This window comes from Miniopterus schreibersii (genome assembly GCF_964146895.1).
Source record: "Miniopterus schreibersii genome assembly, chromosome: 1".
NCBI lineage: Eukaryota > Metazoa > Chordata > Mammalia > Chiroptera > Miniopteridae > Miniopterus > Miniopterus schreibersii.
This window is the reverse complement of record NC_138101.1, coordinates 116,277,026-116,294,836: the sequence shown is the minus strand read 5'-3', so window position 1 is coordinate 116,294,836 and position 17,811 is coordinate 116,277,026. Positions and strand designations below refer to the sequence as shown.

Genomic DNA, 17,811 nt, shown 5'->3' with positions numbered 1-17,811 from the left:
CTTCAAGCTTACCAACATTTGCATTATAGGGGTCCTGGAAGGAAAAGAGAGAGAGAGCAAGAAATTGAAAACCTATTTGAAAAAATGACAGAAAACTTCCCTAACCTGGTGAAGGAAATAGACATACAAGCCTAGGGAGCACAGAGAGTTCCAGACAAGATGAACTGGCCCACAGCAAGACACATTATAATTAAACTGCAAAAGGTTAAAGACAAAGACTCTTAAAAGCAGCAAGAGAAAAGCAGTTAGTTACCTACACGGGAGCTCCCATAAGACTATCAGCTGGTTTATTAACAGAAACTTTGCAGGCCAGAAGGGATTGGCAAAAAATACTCAAAGTGATGAAAAGCAAAGACCTATCCAAGATTATTCTACCCAGCAAAGCTATCATTTAGAATTGAAGAACACATAAAGAGCCTCCCAGACAAGAAAAAGTTAATGGAGTTCATCACCACCAAACCAATATTACATAAAATGTTAAAGAGTCTTCTTTAAGAAGAAGAAGAAGAAGAAAAAACATATGAATAATAAAATGTCAATGCATACATATCTATCAACAATTGAATCTGAAAAACAGAATAAACAAACAAGCAGAACAGAAACAGACTCAAAAGAACAGGGAACATTTTGATAGTTGCCAGGAGGGGGTTTGTAGGTGTGTGTGAAAAACGTGAAGTGATTAAGAAGCACACATTGGTCTTTCAAGAATAGCCATGAGGATGTAAATTATAGCATAGGGAGTATAGTCAACAATATTCTAATAACTATCTATGGTGTCAGATGGGTGCGAGATTTATTGGGATAATTACTTAGTAAATTATTTAATGTCTAATCACTGGGGTGTACTCCTGAAACTAATATAAGTCAACTGTAATTGAAAAATGATAATGATTTAAAAATGGGGAAAAAAGAAAAATAAATAGGTTGTCTCTAAATAAATACTCTGATGTCTAGCAAAAAACAAAAAGTTTAAATAGTTAAATGTTTTAAAACATTAAATTACAGACACATCTGATTTGAATAAACGAACTATATAAACAGGTTTTTGAGGCAATTGGAGAAAACTGAATGTAGATAAAATATTAGGTGGTACCAAACGTTAATTTTGTTATATGTGATAATGGTTATGCAAGAAAACATTTATTATGTTTTTAAATGCATATTGAAGTATATAAGGGTAAAATGATTTGATATCTTGGATTTGCTTTAAAATAATTTTGTAGATAGAGAAGAGATAATAGAAGAAAGTTGGCAAAATCCTGTTGAATATAGTGGGAGTACAGGGGTTTGTTTTAGCAATATCTTTTTTTTTGTGTAGGTTTAAATTTTTTCAAAATAAAAAAATAATTAATACTAGAATAAAACATAGGAGAATTTCTTCATAGCTATGGGTTTGGCAGACCTTCCCAACTGATTTACAATCCAGAAGCCATGAAATTGATTCATTAAAATCAACTATATATAAATATATATATACAAAAACCACTTTTGCAGTGAGTGGGTGAGGGAACCAACAAAGAAAAAGGAAAAACTAGGAAAACTATTCACAACTCATATCACAGATATATGACTAAGAATTAATATGTAAACTTCTAGAAATCCTAAAAAACCCCACAACATTGTAGATTGGCAGAACATGTAAATCGACACTACACAGAAAAGGAAAGAGGAAATTTAAATGGGTCTAAAACATGTGACAAGGTGCTCACCTTCATTCATACTAAGAGAAATAAGCCTCGGCTGTGACTGGAAGACCCCAGAGCAGTAGTCTGTTGTCTGCTCTGATTGCGGAGACTGGGGAACAAGAACCAACACTGATGGGCAGGTGGGATGGAATACGGTACAATGTCTGTGAAGAGCAGTTTGCCAGTTTCCATCAGAATTGCTTCAGATATGTTTATATTCAAGGTTATACTCGGTAGCTTTGTGTGAAATAGCAAAAGATTAGAGACTTAGATGCCCATCGGGAGAGGACTAGTTAAGTAAATTATGTAGTACTCAGCAGCTGTGACACAGTGAGGCTGCTGTCTGCTTGCCTGTATGGAAAGATCCTCAAAGGACACTGCAAGTGTACTTTATATGTGTATATAAAAGGAAAAAAGTGTATTTGCTTGAATAAAGAAATTCTGTAAAGACAAACAAGAAATGAATAACGTGACTAAGAAGTGAAGGAGAAAACTGGAATATTTCACTGTGAACCTTCTATTTTTTATCTTCATTTGAATCCCATGAATTAAGAAGTTACAACCATGTATTAGATTTAAAAGACTACTATAGGCCCAGTACATTGAGTCACCATGGCAGACCAGTTCTGGCTTTATGTATTACATCTATTTACTAATAGATTTTATATGAACTAAGTGAAAGTCCAAAAATAACAGGTCACTTAAAAACATGCACTCAGGTGCCTGTTAAATTTGCTTTTCAATATGTGTTTTGTTGAGAATGGTCTGACCAGCCCTGGGTGACTCCTTTGATGAAGTAAGATGCTGTGACTGTTCTGGAGGGAAGCTCCCTCTGCTCACTCTATCATTTCGTCACCTGCCCATCCAGCCAGCTGCTCCATTAACTAGGAATACCAAGTACGTTTCAAAACTGCAGGTGAAAACATTAGATAAACTGTGTGACCATAAATTATATGATGATTCTTGGGAGATTTTTAGCCGGGAGCCAGGGCTGTTTTACTGTGTCCCAGGCTCCAAGCGGTTGTTAGCAGAATGCCTTTTCACCTTTGGTTTAAAAGCTGCACATTAGCACCTGTTTTATTTACTTCACAGCATGCCCAACAGAGCTCCTTCTTTGAAAGGCAAAGTGCAATTTTTAGTCATCCAGGAAACAATTACTAAATTCCCCCCTTCTCCTCCACCCATTTTTCTTCTTTATAAGGAATAAGGGGTTAGAAACAATATTTGCTCTTTCCTTCTCTGTCCTTAAGAGGATGAGGAAGAAGGGTAGGCATCCTGGGGTTCTCACAGATCTTCCCTACCTGGACTGAGTGCCTTCATGTCAACAGCAGTCCTGCTCAGCGTGTTTTACTGAACTCCCAACAAAGGCAGAGAAGGTTCTCTGAGCTTCCAGTAGTCAGGCCTTCAGAAGTTCTTCATATTCATCCTAACCAAATGAAAATATTTTAAATAATCTTTTTATCTCTTCCCTCTTTGAAAAAATTAGATTTAGCCATCTTTCAGTGTAGACAGTTTGTACCTTTAAACCTTTTATGGCAAAGCCACAAAAACTGCAATTTAAAATACACATGACTTACACTTTTTAACTTAGAAGGTATGATCCCACCAGCATATATTCATGAATGGAAATGTGGGTGCCAGGAACAGCACCAGCTGTTAGACCTGTGGGGTCAGACTGGACCTGGGTTCAGCAACCTCAGTACTTGAGTCTAGCTAGGAAAGAATTCAGAGCCAAGCCTCAAACTATAAGAGAACATTTATTTGGAAAATCACAGAAGTAGAAGTAATTTGTAGAAGAAATGGGCTTAGGAAACAAGTTATAGAGGTAAAGGAAGGGCCCTTGGAGCTTGGGAGTAAGGAAGGTAAAGGTGATGCAACTGGGGGGATGGGGAGAGGGAGGGAGAAGGGAAAGGCATGGTTGTGCTCCCTGGAGTGAGAGCTTTTTAAGGGTGGAGATTTTAGGGGAGATCCCAGGGGAAGATCTTAGTAGAATATTCATCAGTTTTCTAGGTGTGTCCTTTCAGATTGAGGGTCTCCACTGATTGATTGGTGGGCACCAGGGGAGGGGGTCTTTAGTCAGTGCAGCTGGTCCTGAGGTCAGCCTTGACCATGGCATCACTTGTCTGGTTTTGCTGCTTTTCTGGGCCTGGAGGTGAAATACAACTGAGACCTAGATACTTTTCTCTGGGGAGGAAAGGTCAGGGGTCTAAACCGCACCTATGTTAGGGAGGAAAGGTCACCCTGGGGACAAGGTCCCAATCTACAATTTTCCTTTGCTAGTCACCCAGGGCTTTGAGCCCTGGTGACCTTCTGTACCTGGCGCATCATCCTTGCTCTCTTGCTCTGCTCACATCTGGTCTAACTGCCTGCCACAGAAACATTTGTGTTCTTCCAAAAACCATTCTGATGAGGAACATTTACCTGCTAAAGAGTAGTCTGTCTGGGCTTGTAGAGCCAGGAGAGAAGTTGAGGCAGCAGGGTCATGTACCATGTCAGGAACCCTTCCTGGAACAGCCCACAATGTTCTTGTTTGTAAGTTATTACAGAATAATCAAAACTGTGTTGGCACAGACAGCATTTCTTTTGCAGTTGGTTCAGATTGCTAATAGCACCATAAATTATTAAAAGCAAAAAGATTGAATGATAACCTAATGTTTTGAAAGAACAAGACTAAATCTATCATGTAGATACCAAACACTGCCCCAGATTTGGACTGAGTGGAATTTACGGTGATGCCAACAGGTAGTGAACTGGTAAAAAGAGAAACTATTAGAAGAGTGAAGCAAACTGAATAATGGTCCAAGTGAGCATAGATTAGAAAGAAATCTGTGTGATGGGAAGAGAAGAAATGGACAGAGGGAAAGGAAAGGAAGGTTGGTAGGGAGCTGTAGAGGATGCCACCTGGCAGTGGTATCTGTAGACCTGCAATGGTATCATTGCAGACATGTGCCTTTGATTTTTGAACAACCTCCTAACCTTCATCATTAGGGGGGTAATTGGCCTAACAGGCACATATCTAGAAAACACCAGGCCTGGGGATTAAACTCCTGTGTGTCTCAAGAGCCCAGGTACTTAGTGTCTGGGCTGCTCTTTGTACTAAGTATTATCTCTGGTATGTCACTCATCACCTGCCCCTACATCAGAGCTCAAAACCATGGGTTTAATCCTGAAACCAGCTTAACCCCCTCCCAAAATTGGGGCCAGAAGTGGCTGGGTGCTAGGGTGAAAGAATGCCTATAACCCTGCCAGCCTAAACACATTTCCTCTTTTACAGAAATGCATGAGAACACAATTCTTAGTTTAGAACTAAGTATTCTTTTAACTGATAAAGAATAGCACGTTTTGATCTTTAAAATCACTTATAGCTCCAACTTGGGGCTTTGGCCAATCTGAGTGTACATTGGTTTTAGATTAAAACATGGCATGTGGCGTTCTGGAAAACAGTGAAGAAATAAAACTCCAGGGGGGATTTTTTTATGCCTTTGCCCTGGGAACTGATTTATGCTGGTATTGTTAGCTATTTTCCTTGGATGACAAACTTGTATAATTGTAGTAACATGTTTCTCTGAGATGCAGAGGGGGAAAACCACAACAAAATGTAAACCTTTCAAGTTAGCACATGAGTAATATATATTAATGACAGAGAGAAATGAGCCAGGAAAAAGTATTTTCAAGAAGGAACACTGCAGACATGAGGGGAGTGCCTGTGTCCTGGGTTATATTATCTGATTTCTAAAAGCAAGTTGCTCACCATCTGAGGGTTGGAAATAAGCTGGAACTTAATTATGGTATCTGTTGTGTCATTTGGGTCAGTTGGTCATTCTAACTGTAATCTCCTACAAAAGGGTTCCCATAGTGGGAAGACCTGAGAGGGGCTGTGCAGATGCAGCAGTGGGATTTTAGTTAGGACAACCTTCCATTGCCTCATCTCCTTTCCCTGATTCATGGGAACTTGTTTGGTTATGCTTCCCATAATTTCAGCCCTTAATGTTTAACTGGGGTCCTTTTTCCCCCAAGCTCAGCAACTGATCAAATTGTAATCATATATTCTCTAATAATAATTGTTTAAATGCACCTCCGGGCAATCAGCTTTACTATGTAAATGATGCTGGTGTTTAAAAAAATAAACTGTGAGTCTTATAGTCTCAACTTTACTGCTCCTGCACCTTAGCCAACCTGTGCCTCCTCCATCAAATGAAGAGGTACAAGGAGCCATGGTTTTCACACCAGGCTGCACCTTTAACAAGTTCCCCAGGCCTGGATCTGCCTGGGAGATTCTGATGCCAGGGTTGTGCCTGGGGCTTGGGGAGGTTTCAGCACTCCTTGGGAGATTCCAACATTCAGCTGCAGCGGAGAACTACTGGCCCAAAGGATTTCCAAAGCCCTTTCCAGCCCTAAAGGTCATTCTACCAGGAGGTCTCATATGAATTTCACTGCCCCTTGCAGGTTTCATATATACTAAGGACCAAGATTCAGTTAAATTTTTCAGTGATCCTTGTAAGAATCTCATCTAGCCCAAAAAAGCCCTTTTTTGCTGTGTGTATTTTATCAGTTCATTCCATGGGCTATGTATGAATGATCTCCAATCCCCACCTCTGCTGCTTCTATTCAGAATAGCAAGCATTCAGAATAGTAAGCATTCAGTATAGCAAGCATTCAGTATAGCAAGCCACACAGAGGAGGGCTCCAATCAGCAATACTCTACTTAGTATATACTTGATGGACATCTTTCACATTTACTATGAAGTTCATTCACCCTGTGGGCCATTGTCCTTACATCTCATGAGAAACCCAAATCTCGTCTGTGTGACCATCTGGGAATTGATTCTCTTATTTTTGCTTCCTGCTGGAAGACTACAAAAATTTTTAAAACAAAACTGAACCCCCCAAAATGTAGAAAAAATAAAAGGAAAATATTCTTATGATTTAGAATGTGTTCTAAATTTTCCAGGCAAGAGGGAAAAACAGCTGTTACCCTATGAGTGTGCCTGAAGGTCAAAGTCAGTCTTAGGTGTTAACAGTTGTCCTCCTGTCAGTCATGGGACCACCACTCTTTGGGGCCCAAGTTCTGTGTCTCATCCGTCCCTGACTTGCCCAAACTAGTTACTGCAGGGATTAAATATTTCTACTATAGAACACTTTTTCCCCCCCAAAATCAGTGTGATCAAATATTTCTGAAGCTAAACAAAATGACATATTGGCTTGCAAGGATTATCCAGACCCTTGCATTAATAAAAAATAAAATAACTGAGCTTCTGCTGGGAGGGAGCTAGGAGAGGCTATTTTGTGCTCAGAAAGATGCCCCTAGGCGGTTGTAGATAGCATTGTTTTTGTTCAGTTTTGGCTGGGCTGGTATATGCATTAGCTCATGTTCCAAATCTGTCACCCAGAGAATGTAGTGAGAGTTTTGTTTCAATCCTTTCTCTCTCACTTCACCCTTTCCTTAGCCAGAGTCCAGCATCTACACAGCCCAAATAGCCAAGACTTGAAAACAGCAGTTTTGGATAAAACTTAACAGGCTTTTCACATGATTCATGAAAACACTTGGAGGCGCTTATCCCACTAGCCCCAGACACACTTCCAGTCTCTGTTCCCCACTTGCCCTTAAGGAAGTTGCTCCTGAGTTTTAGAACATAAGGGAATCATCCTTTCCCTAATGTTTGCAGTAGAGCTGGAGAGAGGTAAGAGAGAACTGGGGGCTGTCGTCCTCACAAACTTGAATTTGCAATTCAGGTTGGTTCTCTCTGTTTTTAACTGCTCACTCAGGAGTCCAGGGCTTTGTGCAGCTTTCAGGGATCAAATAGCTCCTCCTCAGTCCTACACCCACATGTACAGAATCCAGCAGTTAACTGTTTGTTTCCTTCATCTCTCACCAGCCCTGTGTTTTAACCTCTCTTGAGGTCAGTTTCCTCAGGGATACTAACCTTCCTGGCAGCAGGATCACATGAAGACATAATGACTAAAGCACTTTGTAAATTAAAAAACACTGTAAGATGTCCATTTTTGTGAAGATTAAATGAGATACTGAAAGCACTTCATATGCAGCTAAAGACTGCATTAAGTGATAGTGTTAGTGTTTATGCTTACTGTGTGAAGACTGCTGTCCTTGGCACTGGGTGAGAACTTGGTTTTCTGTGTGAGAAGGTAGGATGGGAAAGCGCAGGAGAGGATGGGGTGATCCCTCTGGCTGCACCCTGATACCTTGTTATCTGTGGCATCATTTCCCAGACCCCTTAGTTACTTAATGGCTGTTGGCTCACTGAAATGCTCTCACCAGGAACTTTGCATCCAAAGGAAAAGGAATTTTCAAAAGACAAATTACAGATATGTGCAGGGCAGTAGAGTCTACCTGCGACAGCCAAGCTCTCAGGGAAGGAGGAGTTCCCGTAGGAGACGGGGCCTGTGCTGCCACCTGTGTTCTCAGATCTGAAAGCTGCTGCCTCATCATGCATGACTATAAAAGCATGGTGGTGCACAGCAAGGAAACCATCAACAGGAGGAAAAGCCAGCCCACTGAGTGGGAGAACATACTTGTCAATGATACATCTGATAAGGGGTTAATATCCAAAATTTATAAAGAACACCAAAAAACACAAACAGTCCAATTAAAAAATGGGCAGACACTTCTCCAAAGAGGACATACAAATGGCCAAGAGACCTATGAAAAGATGCTCAACATCGTTCATCATCAGAGAAATGCAAATTAAAACCACAGTGATACCTCACACCTGTCAGAATGGCTGTCATGAAACAAACAACAAATGGCAAGTATTGGCGAGGATGTGGAGAAAAGGGAACCCTCATGGACTCTTGGTGGGAATGCAGACTGGTGCAGCCACTGTGGAAAGCAATATGGAGTTACCTTAAAAAATTAAAGATAGAACTGCCTTATGACCCAGCAATACCACTTCTGGGAATTTATCCGAAGAAACTGAAACACTTATTCAAAAGAATATATGCACCCCTATATTCGTTGCAGTGTTATTTACAATAGCCAAGATTTGGAAGAAGCCCAAATGTCCATCAGTAGATGAGTGGATAACAAAAGCCACGGTACATTGGTACGATGGAATACTACTTGGCCGTAAAAAAGAAGGAAATCTTACTTTTTGCAGCAGCATGGGTGGACCTGGAGAGCATTATGCTAAGTGAAATAAGCCAGTCAGAGAAATATAAGTACCGTATGATTTCACTCATATGTGGAATCTAATGAACAAATTAAACTAACAAGAAAAAGGACACAGACTCATAATAGAGAACAGACTGACAGCTGTCAAAGGGTGGGAGTTGTGGGGCTGGGTGAAAAAGGTGAAGGGATTAAGCCAAAACAAACAACCCAAAAAATAAAACCTCATAGACATAGGCAATAGTATGATGATCACCGGAGGGAAAGGGGGGTGGGGGAGGTAGAACAGGGTAAAGTGAGGATAAATGGTGATGGAAGGAGATTTGACTTGGGATGTTAAACACACAATACAATATACAGATGATGTAGAATTGTATACCTGACACCTATATAATTTTATTAACTAATGTCACCCCAATAAGTTCGATTAAAAATAAATTAAAATAAAAAAAGAAAGTCCTGGAGTGGTCCTGAACAAGGTCTGCAGAGTGATGAGCTCACAGGCCATACAGCCACAAGGGCAGGAAGGACAGTGGCTCCCTCTACCCTCTTGTGGTCAAAAACCCATCTAGGGCTAAGGGAAACCAGGCAGTCATGTGGATGCCAGCGGGAGGGCAGCTTGGTGAAGTGGGTCCCTTCATCTACACAACTATGGCCAGGCACCCTCGTTCTATGCTGAGGGCCATGGAAGGTAGAGTATAACAGAGCCCAAAGAACTGCCAGGCATTTGGAGATTGCAAGTGTGACTGTGGGATGTGGAGCCAGCTTGTCGGGGTAGGAACAGAGAAGCACTGAAATCAAGAGCAAGGATGAGCTGTAGGCCTTTTCTCTCTGCAGTATCAATTTTTGTCTTGAAAAAATGAGTTTAAAAGTTTTGCCCATCCAAAAGGTATTTTGTTCTGTTTTTATATTACTCATTGTTCTTTCCCCATTAAGAAACTATTTAGAGGAATGAATGGAATTCGCTTTCTTTGCTATTCAGCTGAATAACTGTTACCCATATGTTCCCATTTCACCATCCTTTGTAAATAGAAGTGTCATTGCTGTCAGGACACTTCGTGCTCAGTGTGCATGGGCTAAAATCCAGAGCCCTTTCCATACAGTTCCCAGCAAGCCTTTGCCGCAGGGTGTATGTCTCCTCCAGGGCTCCCCCCAGGAGAATCCCAAATTCCATGAGGACCAATCAAATGGGACTTCCAGTTCTGCTTCAGCATATGTAGAGTAGCAAAGGCATACTAAGGAGATATGATAGGGTCCTCCACCACTGGACCAGCCCCTGCTCCCTCCCCCCTTAGTGTGGCCTTAGCCTTCCAGAAGCTCCTCAGCATCCTCTCAGCAGGGGCTGGGCAAGGAGACAAGCAAGCTTTGTAGAACCGGGTGTACATTGATAAAAGGGCTGTTGAATCTCCAAGGATAGGGTCTGGAGTCAGTACATATAACAACATGTCTTTTAAAAAAAACTATAGGGTTTATGTAATATATGCATTGACTATAGCTTAATAGTATATGATGTTAAATATTATTAATAATATTTGACATGTCTAAATTACAGAGGAAGGCAAAAATAGGTTTACAGTTGTTCCTATGGAAAAAGACATGCAGGTTATGATTATTACAATAGCTTTGTTAGCTCAAAAGAATGTTACAGTGGCACAGTGCACTTAACTTTTGCCCACCCCTATATCATGTTGCTAATTGGGAAAGTTCCATAATGTGTCATTCTTTTCTTTAGAGAGTTTGGGTGAGAGGTGACTTGCCCAAGGGCTGTGAATTTCTCTGCACAATAAGGGAAGTAAGGAGGAGCAGGCATTTGACATATGGGTTTGATAACCAACTTGGTCAGGGTTGAGTGAAGACAACCTGGTTTTTGATGGAACAGGTAACTGTGGACCTCATGCATGGGTTCCCTTGATCTGGAAACTTCTTGGTGGGCAGGAAGGGAGTGAGAAATGTCCTTAGGTTCCCCAACTGAAATGTTTTGGGAACTTCAGGGATATTCCTCATGTGAAGGTCTCAGGCCAAGCTTTAGGCACTAACCAGTTTACTTCTAACAGTTAGCTCCTGTCAGAGCCTGCAGAGGACTCTGGGATAGTTTGTGCCTTGTTTGTACTTTTAAAATAGTGTGAAATTTTTTATTTTTTATCTTAAAATATTTTTTATTGATTTTTAGAGAGAAAGGAAAGGAGAGAGAGAGAGAGAGAGAGAAACACTGATGTGAGAGCTGCCTCTTACACACCCCCTACCAGGGAGCCCTCAACCCCAGTGTCAAAGCAGCAATCTTTTGGTGCATGAGGCAACGCCCAACCAACTGAGCCACATCAACAAGGGCAATAGTTTGAAATTTTTATAAAACATTGCATTATAGCCCAGCCGGGCGTGGCTCAGTGGTTGAGCATTGACCTATGATCCAGGAGATCATGGTTCAATTCCCAGTTGGGGCACATGCCCAGATTGTGGGCTCGATCCCCAGTGGGGGGCATGCAGGAGGCAATCTATTGGTGACCCTCGCATCATTGATGTTTCTATTTCTTTCTCTCCCTCTCCCTTCCTCTCTCTGAAATCAATAAAGATATATTTTTAAAAAACAAACAACAACAAAAACCCAAAACATTGCATTATATACAGTGTTAGTATAAAATTACAGAACCTCTCCTTTTTCACAATTGCCTTTAACTACACAAATATTAAGTGGCTACTATAAAAAAATTTAAGGTATAACATAGATTAGGGCCACAATCTTCAAAATATGTTTAAGCTTGGATTACCATATTTGATAACTTTCATTGTGACCTTGATTATCCAAAGTCCTACTTTTGTTTAAAACTTCTGTATAACAAGTCAATAAATGAGATTTTTTTTTTTTTTAATTTGGACACTGAGTTAAAATTAAACATATTTCTACTACCTTTTTCTAGCCCTAAAAAATGAGGAAGAACATAAGTGAGTAGAATGAACTTCTATCTAAGCCTTGGCCATGAAAGAAACATTTAGATAAATTATTTGAATTTTGTTTCGACTTGTAATAATCACACAGATGTTGCTTGGAAATCAACTCAGCTTTCTTTTCTAAGAGAACACTGTACCTAACAAAGCTCACTTTGCATATTTTAACTGGTTGTTTATGCTTACTCGTAATTTGAATTATATTAGGCCTTGCAAAATGTCACCTGCCCTGTCCTACATAACTATCAGCGAGCCTGTATCTGTGGACCCTTTGATGTTTAAATCTAGATTATGGAACCCTCACTGTTAACTGGAAGAATCTTGGCAACAAGAAACTGTGAATAGTACCTTGGCAGTTCAGGTAGAATTTTCATTTTAGAATTGCAGTAAAGGCGAACCTACATGTATTCAGCTTTTGTGAGAGTTTATGCTCCTAGGAAACTTTCTTGCCCCTTGTGAAATACTCAAGTGGCTTTATTTTCATATTTGAAGATATGTATGTTGAAAATAGAATATGTGTATTAACAAAACTTAAAAGCATTTCCATTGTTTTCAAGAAACCTCTTAACATGCTCTAAGCATAAAAGCAGTATTTAGGGCTCCTATGAAGTAGCAGAGATGGTGCATGTGGGTAGGACTCTGCCCTTCCTCCCTCCTGTGCCCTGGGCAGACCCTTAGCACTTGGGTTTCCCCTCCTGGGACTCTGAGAACCCTTCTCAGTACTGAGCTTCACACAGCCCTGGCCAGTGGTCCAAGTTGGCAGGAGGGTTTTTCTGCTGCCCTGGTGTATCCTGTACACCATCCTGTATGCTGACATTCTGTAAGGTCTCACATATATAGGAGCATTAGTTCTGACCCTGCCAGTTTAAAAGAGGTGGGGGGTGGGAGGAGCAAAACAGTAGCTTCTGTGGCTTTGGAATTTATTATTTCATCAGGTATGAGATTCTGAATAAAATGTTCACACCGTTGTAAGGTTTATATATGAAAGAATATATTATTGTATCAGTTTATATACAGGCCTATTACTTTTTATTACTATCAGTATTTTAGTTTATAATATGGACAACTGTAAACAGCAAAAACCCATTTACTTAGCTGATAATAAAGTCTCCTTAGTTTGGATTCCATGAGTACTTACAGTCCACAGTTATTTTATTGTACAGATGTTTATCAGTGGCCCAGGGTAGGCAGCTCCGGGCTTGCCTGGGGGGAGGTGACAACAGACAAGGAGTTGAAGAGAGAAACCAGCAATACAAAATCAGTAGAATTTCCAGAATATTTGATATTTAATTCACATAATATACATTTCACATACATTAAAATTAAGGGCGACTGGGCATGTGGGACATTATACCTTCGTTTAGAATGGAATTTTCTCACTGTATCTTCACTAATTCTCAAGGTCTCCCAGCCCCAGAACAGGGTTGGGCTTATAGGTTACTCAATACATATTTGTTGAGTAAATGAATGAAATAATTTGCTAACATTTAAGCTCTTACATATCTCAGTGATATTAAAATTGCTATAAACAAGAATGTCTTGACTTGAGGCTTTCTATTAAGAGTGGTGTTTGTAAAATTGACTTTGTTAAGAGCATCAGTTCCTTCCTGCCACTAGAGGGTGACACAGTGCAGTTAAGGAATCAAGTTTTCAAGGACTTATTTTTAAAAGAAAAGTTAGTACTTGAGCTAATACTCTTAGATGTGGGTAACTGTAGCCAAGCTAAATCAGTACTGCAAGAGGAGGTTTATAGCTATATCAGCATATCCTAAGCTTAACACAGGGTGAGCCTGTGTCCGGGATAAAAATATATGTATAAAAATAGCCTGATGCCCGGCCAGGCATGGCTCAGAGGTTGAGCTTCGACCTAGGATCCAGGCAATCAAGGTTCGATTCCCTGTCAGGGCACATGCTCGGGTTGTGGGCTTGATCAATGACTCTCTCATCATTGATGTTTCTGTTCCTCTCTCTCCCTCTCCCTTCCTCTCTCTGAAGTCAATAAAGATATATTTTAAAAAAGAAAAAAAAATAGCCTGATAATATGCTTAAAAATAAAGTTTATAAATAGGTAGCAGAAGAAGATTTAGCTTTTAATCATTTCAGAATCACTTTCTGCCACCCAAATAGCATATATACTTTAATAGATAAAACGGTGTGGTATAATTTATATTTTAAAGAGAATGCTCTTTTCATTTCCAACCAGGAAAAGATCTGATGAAAAATAAATAAATAAATAAATCCATTCTGCTTATGTAATTGGCGCAGCTTTAATTTCAGTAGGAAAATGCAATGGTTCTAGTTCTATTAAATGGATGCTGGCTAAATATATACCTTCAAAACTGAGTGTCAGTTGCAGGTTTAATATAATCAAGTCTATGAATTGTTCTCTTGTGCTGGAAACCTGTTGGACAACCTAGCTTAAGGTAGAAATGCCAATAGAAGGGTAAATCTGGGAAGATCTTTATTGTTAAGGAGAGAGTCACAGGGACTAGAAGAGAGGAATTTTCTTTTACAACATTAAACTTAATTAGAATGAATTTAAGACTATAGCTCAGTAGTCACTGCTTATCATTTGAGAAATTAATTCATTTTTTTACTACCTTCAGTTTGCAGTTTCTAACATCCTGAGGTTTGGCCTATAGGACTGCAAGTTGCTCCAGGTCACCCTCCCGTGCCACACCTGCCCTTTTGCCACAGCCTCCTCCTCTTCAAGGAGTCTGGGGTGACAGCTTGCTGGCACGAGTTGGCAGCCAGCAGCTAAGCTGTCTCATCTCCTCTTCTTTTCCCTGTCATCTCTGGTGGAAGTGCTAATTAGGGATCAAACAGCCCAAAAAGCTGGCAGTTAAAGAAGAGAAGGGAATAACAACGCTTCAGTGCTCTTTGACTTGGCCTTAAATAATGGGAAATGAGTTGCTTGGGAGTCAAATAAACACAAAAGCCCACCAGTTCAGTGGTTGCAGGTGACAGCTGACTGTAAACTCTTCTTTCAGAGGGGCCCAGAGCAACTGGACACCTGCCAGATTCTGGCCACACCTGTTGACCACCTGTCTGGTTCCTCTCCTATTTGCCTTAGAGGTTATAAAGGTTTAATTCAAGTTGATTCCTTTAGAGTTGAGGCTTGTGAGGGCAAAGGCGTGTTCGGAAGGTGCAGGGTGTTGATGTTACTCTTTTAAACTGCTTTCTAAGGCTCTTTTCCTCAGAGCTAAAGGGCACCCTTTTGGTTTAAAGTATCCACATTTCTCACTGTTTCTCTTTGCCATGAATATCTAGACAGGAATTTCTGAACGCCTCTGTATCAGAGAATCCCCTAGGGACTGAATAGGTAAACCTGCTTAGTGAAAACTAAAAACCGGTCTAATATTTATATCCCCAACATATTAGCATTAACTAAGCATCCGTTTTTCATAACTCTGGTTTCAGATGCTCCAAACTCCATTCCTCTGAGAAGCAAAAGAATGGCTGTCATATGATAAACTTGGGGGCTCTGAGAAATTGTAAAGGGATGCTCTATCAACACACACAGAACGTTAACACTGGACACTAGCCAGAAAAGAAGAGTGAAGTAGGAGGCTGTCAAACTAGTTTTTGCTTGCCATACCACATTTTAAAAAATATGTCTTTATTGATTTCAGAGAGAGGAAGGGAGAGGGAGAGAGAGATAGAAACATCAATGATGAGAAAGTCATTGACCAGCTGCCTCCTACACACCCCCAACCAGGAACCAAGCCCACAACTTGGGCATGTGCCCTGACCAGGAATGAAACCACTATCTCCTGGATCCTAGGTCAATGCTCAACTGCTGAGCCACATCCAGCTGGGCACCACATATTTTGGCTGTATATTTGACTTCCCATGTGCCTCGGAAACAGTAGTTTGGTGAGTGCTATACTCAAAGGTTTGCTACTTCATGCTCCCTGGCCCTTTCTCCTCTCTCTGGTTCAGTATCGCAGTCCACTGCTGAAACTTGAAGTGCTGGCGGTGCTCAGAACTCTGCTGGGACAGAACAAATTTTAGTGAACCAGTGGGTGGGTGGAATGCCTTTTGAATGACAAAAGGACCGATGGCCACAAGCTAAAGGAAACTGTTCAGTAATGGCTGTGCTGCAATTAATTCCCACAGCTGTGTTCTTTTCCTTTTATGTATAGAAGCCCAAGGAGCCTGGGGCAAGGAGAGTCTCCAAGCCCAGACCTTAACAGAATTAAAAATAATGGGTGTTTGTATTCAAGCATGATTTGGCCAACAGCTCAGCCTTTTCATTTGAAAATACAGTTTATTTTTTGATGGCACAAGCTTATTTTCTGGAATGCTAAGGATTGTTTCTCCACCTGACCCAGTGACTCCCTTTTAAGGACCCAGGGCATGGAATCTATTTGGAGACAGTCGGTGGCTATTTTTGAAGTGGGGGAGCCTCGGTGAGACAGGATGCATGCTAAATAAGTTGCTCTCAAGATTGACTGAGTTCAAGCTGGGGAAGGGGTTGGGGAAGCAACGAAGTTCCACTAGCACAGCACAGCTCCCTGCAGAATACAGCTGAAGTGGACCTCCTTCTACCCTGCTAGAGGACCCAGTCTCTAAAGTCTGGCAGGCTCAGCTGCAGAGTTTATTATTATGTAAATAGAGTAACAGTGCAGCCTTTTAAGAGTTTTTGCCAAAGGGTAACCCTTTGTCTGCCAAAAGGTAGGCTTCTTTGCTTGCCAGCCCAGTCTGTGCAGTAAACAGTGGGTGACCTATAAGCCAGCCAGTCAACGTGCACTTTGCCTTATTAGGCAGGCCAAGAAGGCTGGTGTCTGGGGACAGCCCAGCAGAGCCCTGGCAGTGGGCTTGCATCCTGTAAGGAGCCCAAGAGCCCAAACCCTGGAGACGTGGCCTAGTACTGCTCAATTAGTTCTAGTGCACTATAGTGACAGGAATATGCACTCTCCTTGGCAGACATACTTTCTGGTATGAATGGAAAACAAGAGGTGACTTCCCAAAGGACAGAGTGGCATATCTCATTTTCCCAGGGCTTTTACTTACTGTGCAGCTTGTTCTGTCATGTCCTGTATCAGGGCTTATGCTATGGAGTATGGGCTTTATCAGGAAATGGTTAATGGTTTCCTTTTAACCCAGAATGTCTGGTAAACTCTTAGAATCTTGTTTGTGTTTCATAGGAAAGTCATTCTAGTCCTTAGGTCTTGTGGGGGGTAGGGAGGAAATATCACCAGGCTGTAAGGTGGTACAGTGGAAAGAGCCAAGTCCTAGGAGCCAGGTGCCCTGGTATCTCACACGGGCTAAATGACCTTGGACAAGTATCACTTCCATTGCTCTGTGGTGTTGTACCCGACCTTTGCAAGACTAATTCACACAGAGACCAAACTGACCATTTAGAGATTTTATTAGTCGGCAACTGCGAGCAGGCTCCTGCCCAAAACAAAACTTGCAGTCTTCACAGGGAGAATACAAAGGCAAAAAACACATTCTGTTTGGCTAAAGGGGGCAGAAGCTAAGATAAGCGTTAATTAACCTTCTTTAGTTAGCTGTTCTCTGGAATTTTGTGGGCGGAAATCTTTTACAAAGAGCCAGGGGAGGGGAAGAGGTCATTGTTTCTACCAAATTTTGTTGCTCTTGCTTATCTTCAAAGTAGCGGTTGTAAGGGTAGAAAATGGGAGTGCTAAGATGGGAGTGCTGTACTTCATTCCCCACTCCTGTTTGTAAAATGTGATGAGAATTAAATCCTTGATTCTCCTTCGAAGGGTAGAGAATTATACTCAGTTCTGAGGATCATTAGTTTTACAGAGTTAATTCTATCTCTAATGAAGGAGGTTAGGCGGTTAAGGAGACGGCCTATAATACGGGCGGGTATAAGGAGGACTAGGGGAAGGGCAGGCTCCCCCAGGGCTGAGGTTTAGGGCCCAACCCCAAACACTAGGGCTGTAGCCGCAGGCATTCCTGAGGGATGACTCTACAGAGTATGGGAGTCATATACACTGTACACTGTATCAAACCAAGATAGCCAAGTCCTATGACACATTAAGACTTTCTGGAGGTTCTGTTTGCCTCAGCTTCAAACTCCAGGCA

The 17,811-nt window shown here is 41.1% G+C and overlaps 1 protein-coding gene across 11 annotated transcripts in view; it reads left to right on the top strand.

The window, feature by feature from the left end:
• The window catches only part of SVIL (supervillin), a 239,753-nt gene that overhangs the window by 98,954 nt on the left and 122,988 nt on the right, over nt 1-17,811 (top strand). The window lies entirely within an intron of this gene.